Genomic DNA, 20,484 nt, shown 5'->3' with positions numbered 1-20,484 from the left:
CTTCGCACCCGAAGAGGACAATTGAGTCCCTAATGCTGCATCCTTCTCATGTTATGACTTTTTGAGAAATGCAGGGTTGTTGGATGATTTCTTGACCCTCGTCGGTAAGGCAGGTTTAAACACCTACGTGGGAGATGAGAGTGAGCAATACTATACGCTCACTAAAATCTTTGTGGAGAGCTTCAAATTTAACAATAAGCACTTTCGCCCGACCGTAGAATTTAAGATCTATGGTAAGCCTATTACTATGAAGTTAGAGAATTTTTGTGCTGCATTAGGTATTGTCCCTGTAGGTACAACAAGGAAGATCGAGGACAACCCCAAGGAATTGCTGGAGCTCTATCGAGGGATCACCAATGATGATTGTCGCACCATTCAGCGTGGCAAGATAAGGAACATTCAACTCCCCGCCATTAAGTATTTTGCTTATTACATTGGTACTAGCATTCTTGGTAGGGAGAACACTAGTAACATATCTAGCTATCACCTTGCTTTCTTAATTGCTTCACTCACTGGGGACACGCCTTATCATCTTGGTGCTCTTGTTGCTCGCCGCTTGTCTAACAAGGGGCCCATATTTGGAGGAACTAGTTGAACTAGGTAGGAAGGCGCGGCTTGCCGCGCGCTTGCCCGCCTTCGGCGAGCAAGCATATAGAAATAGTGATAAAATAAATATGCTTTCAAATACATAAAATACATTGGGGTGGTGTAATTAAATATGGACAAAAAGGTATAAGCCATGAAGCCATGTGCCACCATAGAAGGAATAACTATGAAATCTAGAAGGTAACTTCATTTTTGCATCTCCATTTTTCGAGTTTAGAGAGATAAGAAAACATGTACCCAGGACAAAGAAATTATCAACTGAATCGTCAGCAATAAATCCTATATAAGTATCAAATTTTGTGTGTATCTCTATAAAAGGACTTAAACAATTAATGTGAACAAATATGTGATATGTAGTGAAAAGCACTTGAACAATTGTGCATTTATTATTGATCAAGATATGTACAGCTGGATGATAACATGATAGTGATATAGCATGAAGCAGAGATACTACACTCGGTTTCCTCTACCCCTAGAACAAGAATATAGTACAAAGGCAGTGGCTCCATTATGAAAACAGATATGGTCTCAGTTGTTGAATAACCTCTGGCCGGGAAGGGTTGATCCTAGCCATGATGATGATAAAACAATAATGCTGCAGTCCAACAACCAACGAAAGAAAATTAGGCAATCATCAATTAAACAAGGAAACTATATCTGTTACAAAGCCAAAACGATATGGACATACGATAGTCTCATCCATGTATGCATTAATCAAGGAGGAAATAAACATAATTAAGTGGGAAATGGATAAAAAGTATTCAAGATCAACACCTATAATGAATTTCAAATAAACAATTTTAGAGCAAGAGCACTAAAAGTTAGCTACATAGTAAATAGGGCAGGCGACCATCAAACACCGCATGAAGGTATCCTGGACTGAAGAGAAACGTCTCCTTCGAGTAAGCATAGCCGGAACGCTTGAGTCAGAAACCTGAGCTATATGTTGATTCAGAAATGGAATCATACAGTCTAAATCTTTTGACAGCAACATGGACTTCAAATTTGAGAATTGTTATTTGATGCATGGTCTCAATCAATCCAACACAAAAATTTAAGCATATACATCTAGATGGTTTCGCTATCCTGCATAGACTAAGGCAAAAAAAAAAGTACTGTATGCAAGCCTGATTAGAGCAAAATTTGGCAGAACAAACATAAGAAAATTCAGATATACATTCTGGTTTGGAAAATGAGTGTAGATGCCAAGCTAAATAAATTGAGTACTCAAGGAATCAAGCACATAGTAGTAAATGTAACTCCTTGTGTAATGAGTATTCAGCGGTTTTCTAAAATGTAGACCTCAAAGTACATAATTGATTTAATGTCGAATGAAACTTCAGAGGCGCTCTTTAGTAATGAAATGCAGTATTTTAAATTAAAATAAATAGGTGTTATCCTGAAAATATGAAATAACATGAGAACTTTGCTGTCATCATGCTAATCCGTAGGTGTAAACAAACAACAACAAAATGAGCAACCACAGAGCATTAAAACATATTTCTAACGGAACAAATATTTCTGAAGAAAATGACAGTAAACTGAGCTATTATGACACCAATTTTTAAATTAGTAACATTTAGGATTTACCTCCAAGCACCAATTTGAGATGGCTCTGATTCATCTTCTGATAGATCAGCATCTGGGATAGCTCTTCCCAAGGGGCTGCACGGGGCTACGAACAAAAGCCACCGAGATACCCTCGATTCCTCCAACTTCTCAAATGTCTGATCCACCAACTTTGTTAGTCCAAGAGTGCTCTCCTCCAACAAGCAGACAATCATCTCTTTGCTTGAGAGGTTGCCGCCATCAAGCTACATCAACTGGCCAGAAACCTCCTTCTGGAGCTCCTGGCGGCACCCAGAAACATGAGCTTCCTTGTTCGCGGCAGCAATCGTTCGGCCATTGGAAGTCCTCTTCCTCTTCAATTGCTTATGTACCTCTAAGAAGGTATCTGACAGTGTCAAGAGAGATGGACATGCATCGCTTCATGTACAGAAATTTTAGCAGTACCTCTTAAAATCATTTAAATATGTGAATGAGATATCTTAAGTCCATGCAAACAACAAACAAATTGTTGTAGGGACATTTCTGTTTGGAAGCTCGTAGCCATGTAGGGTGTCCATTCAGCCAATAGCTCCCTCAATTTGTCCCATCTCTTGCATTTACAGTTATTTGCTGATACTACATCTTTGGCACCCCCTTTGTTCACAAATAAATACATATATTAGGCCTTTAGAGCCCCAAGGTTCAAATAAGATATGTATGGCAATGCTTATAAACAAAACATCATGCAAAAGGAGACGCCATTGAGTGTTCTTTTGTGCCACCATTTCCACCATTGATCTGATCCCTTCTAAGTTCAATTCTTTGCTAGAACGTGTCGATGCCTTTTTAGATTCATTTAATTGAGTTTCAGCACCTGGAGATTCCAGAACTGACAAGTCACTGCATTAGACATTCACTTAGTCCACAAATAACAAAGGTATGGAGTAGGCAATTTATAAATGAAAACCAAAGCTAAGTTGCAAAAACATTTGGAGAGTAATAAAAAAACAAATCATGTCGAATATTCGAAGAATGGGCAGAGATTCAGCTATACAGGCATAAAAACTGCAAACTGCATATAAACTACTTTCAAAAGTAGGTAGATGGAAGTTCAGGCATAACAACAAATGCTTTACAACGGACATCATAGATTTCTCATGGATTTTGTTTGTGGCCGTCCGTACCTAAGAAACATGTGTTAAATAACCTCTCATGTCATCATTTCACTTGTGAGAACAATAGCTTCAGAATGATCAGAGGTCATAGGAAAAGCACCCTTATCAGTAATTTTGTTTTCTTTTTTAGTATGTAATTGTGAACAAAAAATCACATTATCAATAATTTAGTGCGTGTATATTTTTACATGCAGAGGTTAGGCAAATGTAGGACATGATGATAAATGTTAGGACTATGTGAGCTTGGGCTGCACCTAGTTGTTAATCAATGAAGCAGACGCTGCATGGTCGCCGTCAAGGCCATTGTCAGTGCTCATGTCGGAGTGCTTGATCCTTTTTAGCATCGTGGATGCAGGCCTATGCATGACCTCCATGATCCGCTATGCCCTGATAAATAAAGTTAAATAGCCTTAGTCTCCACATCTCTAGTATTAATAAACATAGAGATACCTAAAATGCATATATTCTCTCTTCCTCTTTAGATATGTCCTCTGGCTCACCTTGCACGTCAGGCACGGCCAAATTCAATAGAAGATAACTATCATCAGAAATTCAGAACAAGCCAAAGTTGACCCAAAAAATAATAAATGGGATAATCAGACAATCACAACTATTGATAATCGTCCATTTGTACTTTTCAGACTACCATTTATATGGTTTCCAGAAGTATGATTACTTAACTCAAAAGACCAACAGGACAAATGGGTAATGAGCCTGATTTCTACAGTAGCAATTCGTAATCTCAACTTGGTACACATGCACATTTATTAACTCAATTTTTGAGAGAAATACCATCTTATTTAAAGAATCCATAATTTGAAGTAATACAGATAGATTTTTTTTATTAGAGATCCAACTATATCAAAGATGGAAAATGATAATTTATTACTAAAAAAATCTTGCAATTTATCTTAAGCAAAACACAAACTGATTAGATACTCTATAATCTTCCATGAGATAGACAATATACCTCATGGTCTACTATTATATCTTCATGTGTTGGGATCTAACATGAGAGAAAGGGAGCAAAAGGTTAGACATAAATCCCTATGTACGCACGCACTGAGGAAAGGAGAAACCGTTGCAATATGGATGCCAAAGATTGGAGGAGGAAAGACATCAAGCATTGTAGTGTACAGCTTGCAACATAAAACAGTGGACTGGAGCTATTCTTTTCCTGAGATTCGAGGAGCATGGCAAGAGAATGGCAACTTCATTACTTCAGTTATTACTATGCTAGTCAAAACATAAGAGTGAGCTAATTCAACTATTGTAGCTGCCAGTAGGATGTGTCTATCATTGCTCAGATTAAGAATGGGAAATTATGACACAACTATATAGAAGAGTAGCACATCATACCTAAAAAACATGTGTTAAATAACCTCTCATGTCATCATTTCACTTGTGAGAACAATAGCTTCAGAATGATCAGAGGTCATAGGAAAAGCACACTTATCAGTAATTTTGTTTTCTTTTTTAGTATGTAATTGTGAACCAAAAATCACATTATCAATAATTTAGTGCGTGTATATTTTTACATACAGAGGTTAGGAAAATGCAGGGCATGATGATAAATGTTAGGACTATGTGAGCTTGGGCTGCATCTAGTTGTTAATCAATGAAGCAGACGCTGCATGGTCGCCGTCAAGGCCATTGTCAGTGCTCATGTCGGAGTGCTTGATCCTTTTTAGCATCGCGGATGCAGGCCTATTCATGACCTCCATGATCCGCTATGCCCTGATAAATAAAGTTAAATAGCCTTAGTCTCCACATCTCTAGTATTAATAAGCATAGAGATACCTAAAATGCATATATTCTCTCTTCCTCTTTAGATATGTCCTCTGGCTCACCTTGCACGTCAGGCAAGGCCAAATACAATAGAAGATAACTATCATCAGAAATTCAGAACAAGCCAAAGCTGACCCAAAAAATAATAAATGGGATACTGGCTGGACCAAATTATAATTAATCAGACAATCTCAACTATTGATAATCGTCCATTTGTACTTTTCAGACTACCATTTAAATGGTTTCCAGAAGTATGATTACTTCACTCAAAAGACCAACAGGACAAATGGGTGATGAACCTGATTTCTACAGTAGCAATTTGTAATCTCAACTTGGTACACATGCACATTTATTAACTCAATTTTTGAGAGAAATACCATCTTATTTAAAGAATCCATAATTTGAAGTAATACAGATAGATTTTTTTATTAGAGATCTGGCAAATGATAATTTATTACTAAAAAAATCTTGCAATTTATCTTAAGCAAAACACAAACTGATTAGATACTCTATAATCTTCCATGAGATAGACAATATACCTCACGGTCTACTATTATATCTTCATGTGTTGGGATCTAACATGAGAGAAAGGGAGCAAAAGGTTAGACATAAATCCCCATGTACGCACGCAATGAGGAAAGGAGAAACCGTTGCAATATGGATGCCAAAGATTGGAGGAGGAAAGACATCAAGCACTGTAGTGTACAGCTTGCAACATAAAACAGTGGACTGGAGCTATTCTTTTCCTGAGATTCGAGGAGCATGGCAAGAGAATGGCAACTTCATTACTTCAGTTATTACTATGCTAGTCAAAACATAAGACTGAGCTAATTCAACTATTGTAGCTGCCAGTAAGATGTGTCTATCATTGTTCAGATTAAGAATGGGAAATTATGACACAACTATATAGAAGAGTAGCACATCATAATCCATTGAATAAAGTACAGAAACACTACAGAGAAATCAAAGAAAAACATGAGCTCACCTTCTCCAAGGAGGTTGCACGGCATAAGATCCCCAAAACCAAACTGGGTCTAAGGTGGAAAGCAAAATCTCTAAACCATAATCGTTGGATCCACAAATCTGTGGGCAAAAAACATGGGAGTTGGTTACTAATAGTCTAGAAAAGAAGAAGGTTGCCTGCTTGCTGCTCCTCAAAGGAACCTCATCGAGAACTACTCCAAAAAATCAACTCCACGCCCAGCAATCCCTCCCAATCCAGCAGTTCACCAACATATCAGATACTAAAACGCAAAAATCTCGGAAGAAAGGAGGGGAAAACAGACCCTTACTCGAGAGGCATGGGTCCTCGTCGGAGAGACCCTCCTGGCCGCTCCACGGGCTTCCCTGGTCGGCGAGATCCTCCTGGCCGCGCAGCGCGGGCTGCCATGGTCGTCGCTGGTCTCCACTTCGGCCCCCACCCAACTGGATCAAACGAGGTCGAGGAAGCCGCTGTGGCCGCCGCCGGCAGCCCTCCACCTCGAGCACCTCTCGCGCCTCCACCACAAGAAACCCTAAAGCCGATCTGAACGAGGAGAGAAAGAGAGAGAGAGAGGGGAACGGGAGAGGATGGGAAGAGAGAGAGAGAGAGAGAGAGAGAGAGAGAGAGCCTCGCCGACCGCCGCTGTAGCGAGCGCGTACGGCGGCGCGGCGCCCTCCGCCACGCACGTACGGGACGGGAGAGGAAGGACAAATGGAGACGTGAAAGACAATTTTGCCCCTGGGGTGGATGCGAATCCACAGGGGCAGCCACCGCGCGTTACTGTTTGGTTCCATGTCCACAGGCAGACACGTACACCCACTCGCTGACTGTTAGGTCCCGCGAAAAGCTGGCCCACAAGTCAGTGACTGAGCGGCTACGTCACGCATGGTGAAAAGATGCCGCTGGGAACCGACGGCGCGGACCACGTGAGCAGTGCTCCGCTGGTGATCCAACGGCCACGAACGGTTGATCAGAAGATTGGACGGCTCAAAACGCGCCACGTCACCGAAATGGACGGCCAGGATTGAGAGGCCCTGGATGGAGCTCCTAAGGTGCAGGAATGTTATCTTTAGATGCCCGTGCAGAATTGGAAGAAGCAGTAGGAGGTTCACCATCAGAAAGGCATGGGACAACAAACTCTCTTAAAGCTTTCTTCGAATAAGTCTTTCGCTTGACTTGTTGCTACGACTTCTATTATATATCTGGATTTTTTTTCAAAGTGTTGAGGCTATGTATTTTTCATTCCGTTGGTCATATAGAAATCTATAGAAAGATGAACAATAATTGTTCAGATAGTGTATAATCCGTTTTGTTTTCTTTCCACTGAAGTGTACATTTTAAAGAAACTTGAATGTTTTTTTATTGTTACATGAAAATAAAGTCATGAAAATTTAATAAATCATGAAATCTGCATCCTATACACATGGTATTGTCTAAAATCTACAAACCTCAACAAAAATTGCACCGCTGAATGCAGTCAAAATGTTGCTCTAATTTTCTTGCAGTCAAAATGTTCTACTCCAAAAGAGTCTACATATTTATCTCTCACCTGCAAAAAAAAGTCGCATACGCAGAGGTATGGATACATGTCACAGGATTCACTCACTCTGTATCGGTCACTGATTTTGTCCTTTCTTCTCCACAGGTGACTGACCTCCTTCTTCCCCACGGAGCCGAATCACCTCTATGGCCCTGAAATCCCCACCAAGATGGTGGTGCCGACTAACCCCGCCTTGCTTCTCCGTTCAGGTTTCGGCGGACCCGGCCTGGCCGACGCCCGCGACTTGCCTCACATCCACCAGATGACGGAGTTCGAGCTTCTCGCCGTGACGCACGATCTCCTCACCTCCACGCTCTTCCCCACACCCAGCTCCATCCCTTCACCACGCGGGAGCACCAGAGCGCGGGGCACGATGGTGCTGCTGGTGAACACGGCAGGGGCGGACTGAGCGAGGGCGCTAAACCGGCGGCTGGAATAGGTAATCGACGGCGCGTCCTGACTGGGATCTCCTACTTTGCGCCACTGGGGATCTCCTACTTCACCGCCCTAGAGCTCCTCGAGCTTTGCCTCCAACGTCCTCGTCTTCGGACACCAGGGCCTCGGCGCCGAGATCGGTAACATCCGCTCTGTTCCCCTTCTTTATTTTCTTTCATAAGTTCAATTCTCAACTTATACCATGGACAACAATGCGTTGGGTACTGGATACAGCATACGGAACGATGGATGTCCTTTATGCTATTACATGTACACAAGTTAATCCTCGGTTGAGCTATAAAAAAGAGTTGATCATAGGTTGGTGTTGTGGATACTGAGCTCTTGGCTCAGCTCTGCCTCTGCTAGTTATGTTCGTAGTTTGATCGATCAGACTAAGTTATATGCTTATCTTGGTGGATTGATTTTATTATATGAGTCTTTCGCCCTCCTAGAATTTATTCTTTTCCTACGATTGTCTAGATTTTATTATCTTTGTCTTGTTTCATCAGAATATACGATGGATGCAGTGGTACTGTTTAAATTCTAGTGTGAGATTTGAAGTGGCTTTGTGGCAGCCAAAGCATTAGTAGTTTACTTAATATCCATGTATTGCATTTGGGCTTACAATTTAATGTTCATATATTGCAGCAAAGAACCTTGTCCTTGCGGGTGATAATTCCGTAACTTTGCACATGATGGTAATGTGTAGTCGTGGGACTTATGAAGCAACTTCTTCATCTCAGAGAAGGATGTTGGGCAAAACAGTGCGCAAGCTTTTATATCATCTGTTGTGAAAATATCATCTGTTGAGTTCGAATAAGGAGCTCATATACCTGTTTTATGGTGAGATATCTAGTATTTGATTATTTAATCATTCAATTTTCGACTGATACTTCTTGTTTTTATTAGTTATTATCCTGAATGATGAAGGCTCTCTCTCAACACATATTTGCTAAATTATTACCCTTTGTTGCTGGGCATGAAATAGGCAAATGCATTATGCAATTCATACAGACTAAGCTATTTACACTTCCTCTCCAGGTCCAAGTCCAGTGGTGTCTTTATTGACCTGTATCCTGTGAACACAGTCTGTTGTTATGTATGTGATGATGGAACTGCAATGCTGATTTTTGACGTGAGGTATGCATTATAGCTGAAGCATAAAAGATAATCTAATTTGTATTAGCTTTTTTCTGCCCTACAGTGTATATTGATATTCCTGTTCTTGTTGTCGTTGCCTGCCATGAAGAAGAAAATAATAGGCTGTGATTTTAAAATGCTACGTGTTAGTTAAATGGTCTACTCTTTAATTTTTTTTCTATGATCACAAATATCTCAGGTGTAAACATAAAATGCACATAAAATATCCATTTAATAAAAATTCAAATATGTTAGCACCCATTACATTTTGAAGATATAATCATCATGAAGGAATATACTGAAATCTGGTCCATCAAATTCAAGTGTTAAGGACATCCTTGTAGACTATATTCAGCGTGCTCGTTACTAAGGACTCGGTTCTTTTTCTTTTCTTTGAAATGTTGGTCTTGTCCTTGATGGCGAGGATCTTGATGTTGCTTTTCGCGGTGGCTCTGGACAACGCGACGTACAGCTGGCCATGAGAGAATACCGGCTCCGGTAGGTACACGCCCACGGTCGGGATGGTCTGCCCTTGTGCCTTGCTGATTGTCATGGCAAAACTGAGCCTGATGGGGAACTGCTTCCTCTTGAATCTGAACGGGAACATGTCATTGTCGGATGGGCATAGAGGTATCCGAGGAAGAAATACCCTCTCCCCTGCGTGCTGCCCCACGACGATCTCTGCGTCGATGGCATTATTCTGGAACCCACGGACCACAAGCTTCGTGCCATTACATAGCCCATTAGCTGGGTCAAGGTTCCTCAACAGTATAACGGGGCAATTTATCTTCAATTTAAGCTCGTGCGGGGGAAGCCCATTAGGAGTTAAGTCATTTAGGAACTCTTGAGGATAGTAGCCGTGTGGATCGTCCTCCGCACTATCGAAGCTATAGTAGATCCTCTCCTCGCCCTGGAAACGCTCAATCATGTGCATGTTTATTCCATCGACGTTGTTATTCCTTGTTGAGAGGATAGCTCGAGAAGTCATGTAATTAGGATTGTCCATGGTGTGTTCTAGGGCAGGGAACACATGGTCGATCAGCTTCTTGATATCAGCTGCGCTGTCGCCTGTAGATGAGACACATATATCTTTCGGAAGCCGGATGTTTCCGTCCTCGTCAGTTTCCTCGGTGCCGTTACCTACCCTCAGGAGGTAATCTGCGAACCACTCGTCGCTTTGCGCCCTCATGTTCTTGACAAGCCTTAGCTGGCGCATGCCCTTCCATAGGTTTGAGCTCCGCAGACTTGCGTCGATTATTTGACCCCGTGACCCTTTCCTCACTACAGGAAGCACCTGCCTGAAGTCCCCACCGAACACGATAGTCTTGCCCCCGAAAGGTCGGTCTGGGCATTCCATGATGTCGCGCATGCTTATGTCCAACGCCTCAATTGCCTGCCGTTTTGTCATGGTTGCCTCGTCCCATAGTATGAGTGAAGCCATCCTCAGGAGCTTGGCTGTCCCACTCTGCTTAGTGAAGCTGCATGATTTTCCTTCTTCAAGGTTTAGTGGGATCTTAAACCTCGAGTGGGCTGTCCTGCCTCCTGGCATGATGGAAGCGGCGACTCCTGATGTTGCTGTGGCCAACGCGATCTTTCTCTCACTCCGAACCCTAGCAAGCAGTGCCCTATAAAGGTAGGTCTTCCCCGTGCCTCCTGGGCCATCCACGAAGAATACGCCCCCATCTCCGCTATCAACTGCCGCTAGTATCTGGTCATAGGCAAGCTTCTGCTCGTGGTTTAGTGAGGTCGCTAGAGAAGCGTCTTCCTTGTCTACCTGGATATTGGTTTCCTCGATGACCTCCCTGGCCTCTCCATCTGTGTTGTCGTAGGTCTCGTCGATGTCTGGGAGAGGGAACGAATTTATGTCTTTGCCCATGGACTGTAGCATGCCCCTGATATCAAGTAGCACCTTCTGCTCCACTGCTTTTGGGCATGTGTGTTGGCGCTGGTAGTCGTCGGACATCGCCTCAAGGTGCCTATCCCAAAGACCACGCACATCTCCAGGCTCGCAGAATACTAAGATCGTTGCGAAGAGCCTCCTAAGTGAGGCTGGCATGGCAAACTGCTCTGACTCGATAAGACACTCGCCGAGCGTGTTGTCGGCCTCGATGAGACCCCTCCTCTCGGCGGCCTCACGAAAGTTATCACATAGCACACCGTCCACTGTTTTGAGATCTTCGAAGGACCTTAAGCCTGGTACGTGGTTTAGAAGCACCCTTAGAAAGTACCGATCCCCCTCAGCAGGATGGGCTGACACGATCCGGCCTACTTGCTGTCCCTTGTCCCTTTTCTTCCAGTACTTTGTTGTTTGCCATGTGAAGCTTCTCGGAAAATCTTTGTAAAGAATATCCCGAGCCCATGCGTGCTTCTGATTAGCCACAAAATACTCAGTCAACATGGATGGGGTCTCTTTGGCAGCGACGTCCTTTAGGTTGTCTCCTGCTTTGAATGTGACCATTTGCATATTTTCGAGATGAAGCGGAAGTGGTAGGACCGACGGGTGGTTCTCGCATAGCTTGAAGCCGAATATCCTCCACATGGCCTCCGGTGGAGTAACCCACCTTGCGTCAACGAATCTCTTGATCTCGTCTATGTTACCATCGGCGTCGGGCTTCTCGATATTGAACGAAGTCTGATCGTGGCCCTTGTATACGTACTTATATAGGTACTTGACGGCCTTTATGCTAGAGCACACCTCCACGTTGATGTGGCAGTCAAACATCCGCAAGAGGTAGGGGTTGTAAGGCACAACCCATCTGTTGTCTAGCATTTGGCCTCGGACATTCGCACAACGACCGTCCTTCCGTCTCCGATAAATGGGGTATGAGTCCTTCCCCTGTACGGTGGTTTCATTGAATGCCCGCGGGTACCTACACTTGCACGACCCATCTTGCATGCACACGTTGTTTGGCTTGAGGACACCGCATGGACCATGCATCATATGCTTCACGACTATGGCGTATAGCTCCGGGTACTTATTCTTGTCCGGGAGCTCGGCGGATATGACGCGGTCGTACTGCTCTGGCACAATGAGCTTATATTCTGAGTCCATGATCAACAGGAAATGGGCGTGCGGTAGGCCCCTCTTCTGGAACTCGACCACGTAGACGTAGGCCTTCACAACACCCAGAATATGCTTCTTGGTCAGCATCTCTTTCATCATCTCGAGCTTGGCCCTAAACACTCGGACCACAATGTCTGGTCGGTCCTGAGGGGTTTGTCCTGGAAGTAGTGCATCCTGTATCTCGTGCCAGTTTGGGTTGCAGGTCATCGTCAAGAAGATGTCAGGCTTGCCGTACGTCTGCACCAACGCCATGGCGTCCATATGTCTACGCTTCATGTCTCGGAACCCCCCTGGAACTTCCATGGGAGAACAATCCTTGTGCCAACAGCGCTTGCGCGAGTCTCTCCGGCCGTGATGCTATCAACAATGCCTTTATATAGATCCGCACGTATCTCCGTTTGGTGCTCCCTGAACCAACTCAGCCTGCATCCCTCAATCTTTATGTACATGTCGACCGCAAACTGTTGGAACAAGCGCCCGCCATGTAGTATGGGGTTGAATATAGCCGGCCGTGTCTGTAGTCTGTAACAGTAGTAATCTCTGACGGAGACGCATATATTGCCACCTCCATCTGTGTGAAAGACATAAAAAACAAGGTTAGGCAAAATACGAAGAGGATATACAAAAAATGTAGAAGTGTCTTGAACAGCCAAACCTTCATCGTCACGGTCCTCTCTTGACTTTTGTGCAACATGCCAAGGCGTATCACGTTTAGGGAGATTTGGATGCCATCCGAGCTCCCCCTTGGGGAAAAAGAGGGGGTACGGGAGCGGGTCATAGCATCCTTGTGTGGCCTGTATACTATGCCTCTCGTTGTTGTCACCGTAGAGGATAATGCTGCGCTTGAATCTATTTGCCAAGTCACTCACCTCGACCCAGATCGCAGCCACCTCAGACGACACTGGTAAATTGTATCTCCGTTGGTCTAGCTTCTTGTCGGTGTTCAGTTCTATACGGTAGTTCTTGAGGTTGTCCTTGTAGGCGCCCAAACTCCTAAACTTCTCAGAGTAGGGGTTTCCTCGTAGTATGTCCACAACCTTCCGAACGACCTCTTGGTCCAGGTCCTTGGTGGCTTCCTTTCGATGGATCAGGCTGGGATCATCGTCGTAGAAGTAGAGTTGTAGATGTTCCGGGCGAGAGTTTGGCCCAAATGAATGCATGTTGTGGTATAATTTGCCTTGCGCCCGGAATGTGTACACCCCGGACCTCATGTTGGTGCAACTGTTGTCTAGGCTGACACCAAGAGTTGTGAATGAGAAGTGGCCGTTGAAGAATCTTATGCTTTCCCGAAAATGCCGAGAGTCTGCATCCGCGCTTGACCATAGCCTCATAAGCTTTGGGATAGGCTCCGATTCAGCTAGCTTGATATTTCCGTTTCGACAACAGAAACCGTCGGTCTCTCACGCTCAAACTTCTTGGCATGGCAATGTTCGCAGTCCGGTTCTGGCTTCAGGATGTGCGTGTTGTTTGGGAGATTCGAGTACACAAAGTCAAAAGGATCGATAGATTCCGCACTGGATGAGTCCATTTGTGTGTCGAGGTGTATGTCATCAGGGTCATAACCTACATGCATAGGATATCACATCAATGAATATCTTCATATTGACTCGTAGTAGACGATTGAAAGGATGGCATAAGTACCTTCACGAGCATACATGCAGTACTCCTCATCCATGAGGTCATCAGGGATGGCATTCTCATCCATGATACCACTAAGGAATGCATCCATGTCGCCTACAATGTTATCGGTCTCGTAAGTTCGACATAATGAATAATATGGAAATTCTAGATCCGGTATGAACGATGGTTTAATTGCCATGGCATAAATAAAGCGAGTGAAGATTTGTGTGTTACCATTGGTCCCGATGGTATACTCCGGCGTGCTCGATGAAGGTGACACAGGAGGTGAAGAAGTTCCCTCTTTGGCGGGTGACCCGTGTGTGCTTGATCCTAGATTTATCTTTGGGCATGGCATCGCAATGGATTCAGGACACGGGGTGTTCCTCCTAGCCGCAGCGTTTGCCCTGCGTTGAGCCCTCTTCTCTTCAGTTAATCTCTGTGTAGATGTGTGTTGTTCGGCCAGTCTTCTACGTGCATTAATCTCATTCTTTTGTTGAACCGACAAACTATTTCGTTTAGCTCTTCTACGTGCATTAATATTCTCCTTTTGCTCAGTTGTTAAACTATTTCTTCTAGTTCTATCACGTTCACGTCTTGCTTGATTTTTATCTTCTATAATGTTGTTATCCATATTCTGCAAACAGCAAAACTAAAAGTTAGACATCCCATACTCAATTTCTTCAAATAATATGGTGTTAGATTCTTCAAACTGGACAAGTGAGGTGCTTTGAAGGCCAGGAGCCTCAGCTCGTGTACACACGCCAGGAGCCTAAGTACGTTTTAGAAAGACAAACCGATATGCAATGTTAACTATGTTAGATTAAATACAGTGCAGATAGAAACTCTTTAACTGTTCTCCATAATGCAGCACAGTGGCCTGCCTGTAAACTGTGCTACCTTTGCAAGAATTTGATTACCAGGCACCTGTGTGCCATTGATTTGCGAGGCGAGCAGCGGCCTGTGCCCTGGTGTTGAGGTTCAGCGATTACATGAGCTTTAGGATAACGTGCTAAGATTAACGGCCAGACATATGGAAGGATGCAGTGAATGGACACCAACGAGACTCCCTGCTGCAGAGTTTTCAAAATAAACATATGCATTCAACTAAAATCAGGTTGAAACTAATGACAGAAGGTACTTCATATCAGTGAAGTAGTATAAGAAGTTGTTTATTAGATTCATGACCACATTTGGATTTAACTTTAGTAATTTTAGCGATTAATTTTTCTGATTAACTGAACCTGGTCATTAGAGTAAATTTTGACGCTTCTCTTGCTGTGAACTGTTTTACATGAAGATCATGCTTTGCAGTGTTTAGCACGGGTGGACTCTCCGACGAGACGGCAGCAGCAACGTACCTTGCTTGGTAGACGTTGGAGTTGTAGCGAGACGACAGCGACAAAGACGGCAGCAACAGAAAATTGTTTTTCTGGTTGAAATTGTATCTCCGGTGGAAGTGTTTTTCTGGTTGAAATTGTATCTCCGGTGGAAGAGTTTATCTGGGCGAAACTGTATCTCCGGTGGAGGTAGTATGGTTATGCGGCCTGATTTCGTGGTCGTCCAAATTTGTTTCTGAAATCGTATTGTAGCAGAGTACGTATCATAGTCGTGGTCGTCCAAATTTCCGTGGGTTGGCGATGGACTTCCTTTTTTTTTTCTTCGTGAGGGTTCAAATTTCTGTGGGTTGGCGATGGATTTCGTGTGGTTACCTTTTTTATTTGTTCCGTGAGGGTTCGCGCGGCCCAAAGGCCCAAACGTTGTTTCAGTATGAGGAAGCGAGCGAACGAATCTGTTTTGAGACGTACCACGGTTGCATTGCCGTTTAATAGTAAAGAAGATTATTGCTTCGCGCGTTTTAGCATATTTAGAGCTTCCTCTTGACCCTAATGATGTAAAAATAACTCCTATGAGGCTCGATATTGCTGCTATGAAGAGTCATCAATTTGTTACATCTGACTCTAGTTTAGATAAGATTGTCTATAGAATATTGTTTGTCGATCGGGAAGAGAGGGAAATCCTTTTGCCGCAGCCAGATTTGTTCAGTATTGACAGGAAACCATGGTCGCGCACTAAGGAGGAGGTGGATGAGCAATTGAAGATACAAGGCTTCCACCAGCAGCATGACTCCGAGGACGCCGATCCCTCCTACGACTACACCGTCACGTATCCGGGTGCTTCTTCTAGCACATACCCGAAATATGATCCATCTTCGTACTACGGAGGTGCTTCTTCATGGGCACCATGGGATTGAACTCCACTTAGGCCAAAAGCCTAAGCTTGGGGGGAGGTATACCGGCATCACTCATTCTTTGCATATTATGGTTGCTTGGATACTTGTACATACTTGTTTAGTTTCTTTGAGTGGTTTTCTAATGAGAGGAAGATGATATATGGGGAAGTGCTGCCTGAAAACAGATTCTGGACTGTTACTAAAAAATTCGTGCGCACAGCCAGAACGTTATTTTGAGCTGCCAATTTTTGTGCATGTTCCCCAGGTTGTTATCTAACTTTCATTAGTTGAATACTTTTCGAGCTGAGCAGCTTAAGAATTGCTTTAAAATCGATTACTGTACTGCTGTCAAGTTTTGGCAGATTTCTACCATCTTGCTTTTCTGTGTTTCTTTTAGTTTTCATTTCTTATTCTTACTTTGTTTCTTTCCTAAAACACAAAAAGACCAAAAATATTTCTGTTGTTTCTCTTCACCATTCGTTTATTTTGGTTTCTTGCATTTGTTTCGCTTTATTTGCTATTGCTAGTTTGCTATAAGAAAACCCAAAAAGATTTTGCTTTGTTGCTTCTTTTTATTCTTGTTCTCAAATTCGAAAACACCAAAAATATTTGCTGTTCTTCTTTGGTTTTGTAAAGTTATTTATGAGTTCAATGGTCTTCGGTGGCTGGAGCGTGGTTTTCATTCCATATTATCCAAGCTACACAAGTGAAAAAGCAATAATGACGATCTACGACAATCTGATTGTGGTGAGAGGCTGATATGAACTCTATTTGTTTTCATTTTTGTACATATACTCATCCGTGTGAGTATGCTTAGTTGGTTCATGTGAGGTATATGTCATTTAAGAAAGTCTAGTAGTTCATGATCTCTCATGTTTAGCTCCAATTTATTAATATGAGTAGCATGTCATGGATGTTTGCTTGCATTGTTTTATTCATAGATAGGTATGATATTGTGGTATCCTCCTCTCGAATAATTCGTTTGAATTAACTTGGCACATGCTCACGCATGCATATGACCGAACAAGAGTCAATTAAGCCTCAATGATTTACATTGCTTCGGAGTTCTTGTATCACTTTTATGCCTCGGTTAATTTATTTTGCCGCAAGCATGATTATGACAGTTCTGTCGCTCTCTTGATTTGTCGCTCCCAGCTCTTTTGCTAGCCTTCACTTGTACTCGAGCGGGAATGCTGCTCGTGCTTCCAAACACATGAAAACCAAGTTATTCCGGAGTGTCCACCATAAATACCTATGCATGGCATTTCAAACCATTCCAAGTAAATTCTCATGCGCTACCTTTAAACCTTCAAAATGCTTCTCAATTTGTGTTAATGTTTCATAGCTCATGAGGAAGTATGTGGTGTTTAACTTTCAACCTTGTCATTTACTCTTGATGGACTTTCATATGGACTAGTGGCGCATCCGCTTATCCAATAATTTTGCAAAAAGAGCTGGCAATGGGGTTCCCAACCCCGATTAATCAAACTTTACTAATAATTCTCTTCACATGTTTTGCTCTGATTCATCCGTAAGCAACTTAATTTTGCAAATAGATACTCCTCTATGGTATGTGATTGATGGAAGGCACCCGAGGATTCGGTTAGCCATGGCTTGTGTAAGCAAAGGTTGGGGGAGTGTCACCCATAATAAAACTAAAATACGTGTGTAAACAAAAGAGAAGAGGGATGATCTACCTTGCTGGTAGAGATAACGTGCTTCATGGGAGCCGCTCTTGAAAGTCCGGTTGGCGAGGTAGTTGGTGTACCCATTACCATTCGTTGACAACAACAAACACCTCTTAAAACAATTTTACTCCTGTTTAAAAAATGAAAAGCTCTAGCGCATGTTAATCCCTCGCTTCCCTCTCGCGAAGGGTCAATCTTTTACTTTTATGCTGTGTCTCCATCCTTTCTTTGAGCACTTTCTTGAGAGCACAACTCGTCATTCTTAGTGTAATATGCTTGTCTCAAAATATGATTGATTGTGGTATAACTTTGATGCTTTTATCTTTGACAATCACTATTTCTAGTCTTTCTATGAACTTCGGAGGTGCCCGAGCATTTATGTTTTGCTGATCGAATATGGGCAAGCGAGATACCACTCTATCATACTCTTTTATGAACATTGCAATCCCGCTTATATACATGATTCATGATGCTTATTATTAATTGTTGGTACCTTTCCATGATTGACATAGCTATTAGATGATCTTATTTGCATGTATCTTATTATGAACTGCCTAAGTGTTAGCCATAGCATGAGAATATTTACATCATATGAACAAATGTGTTCGTGAAAGTTCTTTTATCGCTCAGTTGTTAACTGAATTGCTTGAGGACAAGCAATAAGCTAAGCTTGGGGGGAGTTGATACGTCCAAAACGTATCTACTTTCCCGAACACTTTTGCTATTGTTTTGCCCCTAATTTGTGTATTTTGGATGCAACTAACACGGACTAACGCTGTTTTCGAGCGAACCGTTCTGGTGTCTCGTTTTTGTGCAGAAATTCAACTTTCAGGAAAAACCTCGGAATTTATGCGGAAGGTCCTATTTTCCCGGAATACTTACGGAGCCGGAAGGGCAAGTCGGTGGGGGCCCGAGGGCCCCACACACTAGGCCGGCGCGGCCCGGGGAGGGCCCGCGCGCCCTAGTGTGTGGCGGCCCTCGGCCGGCCCCCGACGCCCTCCTTCGGACTACTTATCGCCTTCGACCTAAAAACGCACGGGGAGAAGTCGAAGTCGCCGTAAACCCTCCGGAACGCCGCCACATCGCGAAACTCCGTCTCGGGAGCCGAAGTCTCCGTTCGGCACTCCGCCGGGACGGGAATTGGAGGAGATCATCGCCACCATCACCACCGACGCCTCTTCATCAACCAGCCATGTTTCCCCCATCCATGTGTGAGTAATTCCCCCGCTGTAGGCCGAAGGGGATGGTAGGGATTGGATGAGATTGGTCATGTAATAGTGTAAGATTGTTAGGGCATAGTGCCTAGTGTCCGTAATTGGTACTTTGATGATATTGTTGCAACTTGTTATACTTAATGCTTGTCACTAGGGCCCGAGTGCCATGATCTCAGATCTGAACATGTTATTATTTCATCATGATATTCATTGTTTATGGTCTTACCTGCAAGTTGTATACACATGTCGCTGTCCGGAACCAATGGCCCCGAAGTGACGAAATCGGGACAACCGGAGGGGATGGTAGTGATGTGAGGATCACATGTGTTCACGGAGTGTTAATGCTTTGCTCCGGTACTCTATTAAAAGGAGTACCTTAATATCCGATGAGATTCCCTTGAGGGCCCGGCTGCCACCGGCTGGTAGGACAAAAGATGTTGTGCAAGTTTCTCATTGCGAGCACGTACGACTATAATTGGAACACATGCCTATTGATTGCTTTGTACTTGGACACCGTTTTATTATTATCTGCAAATGCTCTGCTTGATTGTTACATGAGTTTCTCTCATCCATGCAACGCCCGTTATCCGTCCCCGTGCCTACGCGTATTTTAATCCTGCCGTTTACTATAATCACTACTCGCTGTCTCTGTTACTCTGCTCGCTGCTATTTCACTATCGCTATCGCTATAAAACTCGTTACTACTCGATAAAATCTTGCGAGCAAGTCCGTTTCAGTGCAGCTGAATTGACAACTCCGCTGTTAAGGCTTTCAAGTATTCTTTGTCTCCCCTTGTGTCGAATCAATAAATTGGGTTTTACTACCCGCGAAGACTGCTGCGATCCCCTATACTTGTGGGTTATCAGTCCCAAGTGCCATGCAACATGCGACCCTTATCATCCAAGTCATAGTCTTGGCATCATCATTGTCAACATAAACTGTGGCAAAGAATTGCCCAATCACAGCCACACTGTAAGGATGTTGAAACTTCATCAGTGGAAAAAGACCAAACTGCTCACAAATATCTCGAGCTTCAGCAAAGTATTGGGCGTGTCTATCCATGTGAGCAAAGTTGATGTGATGCATAGGAGCAACTTTATAGGTGGCATTTGCATAGAGATCATCAAAAATCTTCTCTTGATACTTAGTCCAGAACATCTCAGAGCAATTGGTGGCCTTGGGAGAGGTGTAGATGTTGGTCTGACGCAGCCGAGCATACTCATTATCTGGCCACTTCCCAATGGGCATGCCTCTGAGCCTCCGGATGAGGTTAGCTCGAGGTTCAGCCGGAGCCATATTCTTCTCCCGACGAGACGACTTCTTCATGGGTAGGATTTCAGCTTCAAAGTCACTAGGTACCGCCCGTTTGCCCGAGCTAGAGCGATGAGAACCACCTGCACCTGTGAGAGCAAAGGGTAGGAGGAGCATATGATAAGGTACACTAAAACAAAGCA

The 20,484-nt window shown here is 43.5% G+C and overlaps 3 long non-coding RNA genes across 6 annotated transcripts; 1 reads left to right on the top strand and 2 right to left on the bottom strand.

The window, feature by feature from the left end:
• Positions 1-958: 958 nt before the first annotated feature.
• On the bottom strand, positions 959-2,293 carry LOC124650245. Its single transcript, XR_006986932.1, has 2 exons — positions 2,197-2,293; positions 959-1,201 (listed from the first exon to the last, which is right to left on the bottom strand). It is a non-coding gene; the product is annotated as an uncharacterized LOC124650245 (long non-coding RNA).
• Positions 2,294-2,313: 20 nt separating this feature from the next.
• On the bottom strand, positions 2,314-6,765 carry LOC124650244. 3 transcript variants are annotated; one of them, XR_006986931.1, is made up of 4 exons: positions 6,410-6,765; positions 6,103-6,200; positions 5,657-5,692; positions 2,314-5,066 (listed from the first exon to the last, which is right to left on the bottom strand). It is a non-coding gene; the product is annotated as an uncharacterized LOC124650244 (long non-coding RNA). The 3 variants fall into 3 exon arrangements; XR_006986929.1 differs by having other exon boundaries at positions 2,314-2,548; positions 2,620-6,200; XR_006986930.1 differs by having other exon boundaries at positions 2,314-5,692.
• Positions 6,766-7,761: 996 nt separating this feature from the next.
• Positions 7,762-15,528, top strand: LOC124646471. 2 transcript variants are annotated; one of them, XR_006986350.1, is made up of 6 exons: positions 7,762-8,214; positions 8,723-8,917; positions 9,116-9,214; positions 14,598-14,671; positions 14,767-15,032; positions 15,210-15,528. It is a non-coding gene; the product is annotated as an uncharacterized LOC124646471 (long non-coding RNA). The 2 variants fall into 2 exon arrangements; XR_006986351.1 differs by lacking the exons at positions 14,598-14,671; positions 14,767-15,032.
• The last annotated feature ends 4,956 nt before the right edge of the window (positions 15,529-20,484 follow it).

Source organism: Lolium rigidum, chromosome 4 (genome assembly GCF_022539505.1).
Source record: "Lolium rigidum isolate FL_2022 chromosome 4, APGP_CSIRO_Lrig_0.1, whole genome shotgun sequence".
In the NCBI taxonomy this organism is placed as follows: domain Eukaryota; kingdom Viridiplantae; phylum Streptophyta; class Magnoliopsida; order Poales; family Poaceae; genus Lolium; species Lolium rigidum.
The sequence above is the reverse complement of the archived record's forward strand: the minus strand, read 5'-3'. Positions and strand labels throughout refer to the sequence as shown.